This window comes from Taudactylus pleione, unplaced genomic scaffold (assembly GCF_031769625.1).
Source record: "Taudactylus pleione unplaced genomic scaffold, aTauple2 ptg000087l, whole genome shotgun sequence".
Lineage (NCBI taxonomy): Eukaryota > Metazoa > Chordata > Amphibia > Anura > Myobatrachidae > Taudactylus > Taudactylus pleione.
In genome coordinates this window covers 5328431-5332773 of record NW_028284489.1, presented here as the reverse complement: position 1 = coordinate 5332773, position 4343 = coordinate 5328431, and positions in this window count along the sequence as shown.

Sequence of the window (4343 nt, the reverse complement as noted above, 5' to 3'; positions counted from 1 at the left end):
GCTCCCTGAGAGATCTGCGCTGCCACAGAGAAAATGGCCCCCAGAGACCTCAGAGGAGGAGTGGCCGAGTAACTGCAGCTCAGCGACGCCAGACTACGAGCTGAAAGGAGCACTGAACTGAGGGGAGGAACCGCTAAACAGGGAAGGTTTCCTCCCCTGGCTAGCTATTAACACCTGGGTTGCCGGCATCCCGCTTGCCGCTAAATAACCCTGGTGGTCTAGTGGACTGGCGGGGTATTCCTCCGATGGAGGGGGAGCCCGCCGCCACCGCTAGCAGCCCCCGGTCTGTCCCCTAGAACCGGGGGCAAAGGACTGCATTTATAGTAAGACCCGCGAGCCGCCGCTAATCAGCGACTCGCGGCTTACCTTCTCCCTGTCGACTCCGGCAGCAGTCCAGGAAGGTCCCCAGAGTCCGGCTAGTACGGACTCTGGCCTCCCGCCACGATCCCCAGTGCGATACTGGCGACACGGCGCCAGCAGGGAGTAAGAGTGACAGCATGGGCGTCTGTACAGACAGCCCTTCGCTGCCACACTGAAGTTAAAAATAAAAACGAACAGGCTTTTTTTTTTTTAAATTAAAAAGCTTTGGGGGCTGCTCCTGCAGCCCCCCTGCGCAGGGTGACCTGACTCCGGCCGGGCACCAACTCAAACTGAGGTGCCTGTGGCTCGGGGGCGGGGTATAGAGGAGGATGGACCCAAGAGCAGCTAAAGCTTTACCTGCATGGTGCCCGTGGATCCAGATCCAGCTATGCCCCAAGGTCAACCCTGTGGACCCCCTATGGACCCTGAAGTAGAAACATGCATAAGGCATTCTGGTCTGTTACAGGTCATTCCTGTTCCTGCTGGGAGGGGAAAACAAAAGCAGGGTTTGAGAGACTGGAGATGGGGGTTAGAGAGTAAATTTGTAAGTGCACTAAAGAGATGTAGAGAGACAATAAGCTGCATATTTACTAATTATTGGATTTTAGACCCGATAATTATAACCTCTTAACTCGGCTATTTGTGGTAGTAAGAAATCACAGATCTCCCTGGACATACAATTAATCACCAGCAGGGACAGCCCCTGCAATGTGATCATTTCATTTCTCCTTCGGGAACCAGGCTGTTCTGCACATGCGTGGTTTACTGGCCACACATGTGCGGCAGTGATGCTGGGGAAAGTTCCAGAGGACACCTCTTCTGGTAGTTTCTGCGGAATGTAAGCCACAGGCTACAGCAGCTAACGCCATCTTCAAATGGTGTTAGTGGCTGGGGCTAAACAAAGTATTCCGGAGCTTGATGAATCTGACAGCTTTTCGGCCCCCATAGAAATCTATGGGGGCTGCTTCTGCTGTAGGAAATGGAGGGACTGCAGCAGACTTGAAAATATCTTCCGTAGTCCCGCCTTCATACATTTTGGGGATCCTTCATTTTGGGGATATGCCGCTAATATTATTTAATAAATAGGCCCCTGAGGGAGGTTAAATAACACAGAAATGAGGGAGAATGGACACGATAGATAATTGGACACAGGAGAGGCAGATGTTATTAATCATGTGTCCCAGGATGCATTATATAAATATATAACAGAGTAGGAACTGTGTTGGTAACTGCTGTGATACTTGTTAAATAGGTTTCCCCCTGCAAACATTTGGAAACCCCCCTCAAGGAAAACTGCGTTTGCCCCTCGAAGTAGCACGGCTGCAGTAGGGCATCGGGACCAGCACCAGGGCTGCCATTAGTGTTCACTTATGTCTGCAGCATGGGGGCAAGAGGGTTTGCCTGGGCAGCTGTCCATACTCTCAGCAGCATCGAGTGATTGGTGGCCTTTCATGCGGAGCTCAGTGTGGTGTGCACAATAGCTCCTGAGCCAGCTCAGCACACCAATGTACACAGAGCTCCTTGCAGCAGGCGCAGTAATGACGAGCAGAGAATCTGATGTCACTGCTGCCAGGCCCTGATGAGAATATAGCGCTGTCCCAACACAGTTCTTCCCCATATGTGCCTCTGCCCCAACCCCCATGTCTGCCCTTGCCTGCTATCATGTGTCCCTCTGCCCACCCAGCCTTGTTTAATTTATACTGGGCCCCACAGTGCTGCATCCTTGTAGCCTGACAATGCTGGACTTTTCAAGGAGACTCAGATTAAGCTCGATCCTGGCGTGACTCAGAGACGGGGATGCGTCGACATGAAATCACGTAGGTGCATGCCACCTCCCGCTAAAGTGATGCAGTGATACAGCAGCACAAATAATTTACTACCAGGGCCAATGTGTGTGTTTTTCTTCATGTGAGGGTCAAATGTGTGTGTTTTTCTTGATGTGAGGGCCAATGTGTGTGTTTTTCTTGATGTGAGGGCCAAATGTGTGTTTTTCTTGATGTGAGGGCTAAATGTGTGTGTTTTTCTTGATATGAGGGCCAATGTGTATGTTTTTCTTCATGTAAGGGCCAATGTGTGTGTTTTTCTTGATGTGAGGGCCAATGTGTGTGTTTTTCTTGATATGAGGGCCAATGTGTGTGTTTTTCTTCATGTGAGGGCCAATGTGTGTGTTTTTCTTGATGTGAGGGCCAATGTGTGTGTTTTTCTTCATGTGAGGGCCAAATGTGTGTTTTTCTTGATGTGAGGGCCAAATGTGTGTGTTTTTCTTGATGTGAGGGCCAATGTGTGTTTTTTTCTTCATGTGAGGGCCAATGTGTGTTTTTTTCTTCATGTGAGGGCCAATGTGTTTTGTCTTTTTTCTACTTTGGCCAATGTCATCTGCTACATGATTTACAGGCTTGTAGCTGCTAAATTGTTAGATTTACATAAAATCTTAATTTAGATGGGACCCAGAAAAGGTCAGGTAGGACCCCATTTTTCTAAAGTGAGGGGTCCCTGGGACCCACATTTCTTTTGGCTCAGCGCGATCACTGCCTCTCTGCCCCTGGACTCCAATCATCTGTTCTTGTTTTTTTCAGACAACTAGACCAGTTATTTGCACCAACACTAACAGCTACAGTACAGCTTTCATATATATATTGCATCTGTGGACAATAAAGCTCACCATCTCAGCCTTTTGATAAAACCCCTGTGAGAGGAGAAACACGTTGAGAGCTCTGACACCTGCATTTGTTCCTTTGAAACTTCAAACAGATTACACTGAGACATTTTCCAGCAGGGATTTATCCATCCACTGCCTCACACCCTGGTGGCAGTGCATACAACAAGGATTAATCGAGTACCCAGGCTCCTTGCTAGAATTTCTAGACCCCCTGTGGATTGCATCCACAGTGAGCGGCAGACCTGCCTGCTGTAATTAGCATCCCCGCTGCATGTGCCTTTGCCGGAGGGAGACTGCGCTGTACCAGTGTTCTCCAGCTCAACACAGGAGATACACTATTTCCCCCATGCAGCGTAACAATCTTGGTTCTCACAAGAGGCACACTGCATCCACACTATCACTTTAACACCATATAAGCCTCCAGGGATATCTGGATTACCACTGCTTAGCAGAAGGGGAGCGGTGAGTCTATTGTGCTTAGGAATACCCTTTTCTTGCTGGCTTTCCCTCTGGAAACAGGAAAGCATCTATATCACCATGCTCATGCCAATTGTGACATTCTTTTACAATCCGAACTCACAAGCATCTTTTTTCTGCTAAGCAGGACTCTATATTATGTATTTTGATCTTTTTTAAACTTAATTTCAGGATTGCCATATATACATTTCTTGTGTGTACTGATGCTTATTTGCACCTGCTGATTGTTCTTTTAATATTCAGAAACAGAAGTTTTTTTTTATGTGTAATCCATTATTAAACATTTGGTAAACGTATTGCTCTATTCTGCTTTTTTGCTTTAGTGATCCCAAGCGCAAACACTTCTATTTTTATTGTGCCTTTTGAGTTTTGTGGCAGTCTGCTTTGTATGTCAGCTGCTGTGAATTTACTCCAGATCCCTGTTTGATTAAGCACATCACTATTTGGTTTTTAATAAAGCTTACAGTATCTACAGCACACCCTTTACAGCACTATCCTACTGTATGTAGAGAGCATTGTCGAGTTCCTTTAAGAGTGCACATTTTTTAAACCTTCAGCCAGGCGTGTAACTACAATAGGTACAGTACATTGAGGCCCTATAGTAAAAGATTTGTAAGGGTCCCTATGTACCACCCAATAGTGAAAAATTTATATATGTAAGTTTGACATGGAAGATGGGCCCACATCAGCTCTGGACCCCACAGCAGCTGCACCCCCTACATCTGTCTTCATTACACCTAGCTGTGTTTGTGCTGAGTTTTTCTTTCCAAATTTGTAAAATAAGTTTACTTTACATAATTTTTTTCTACTGTATACTGTTAAATTGAAAGACAAGAAACGGTGTAGA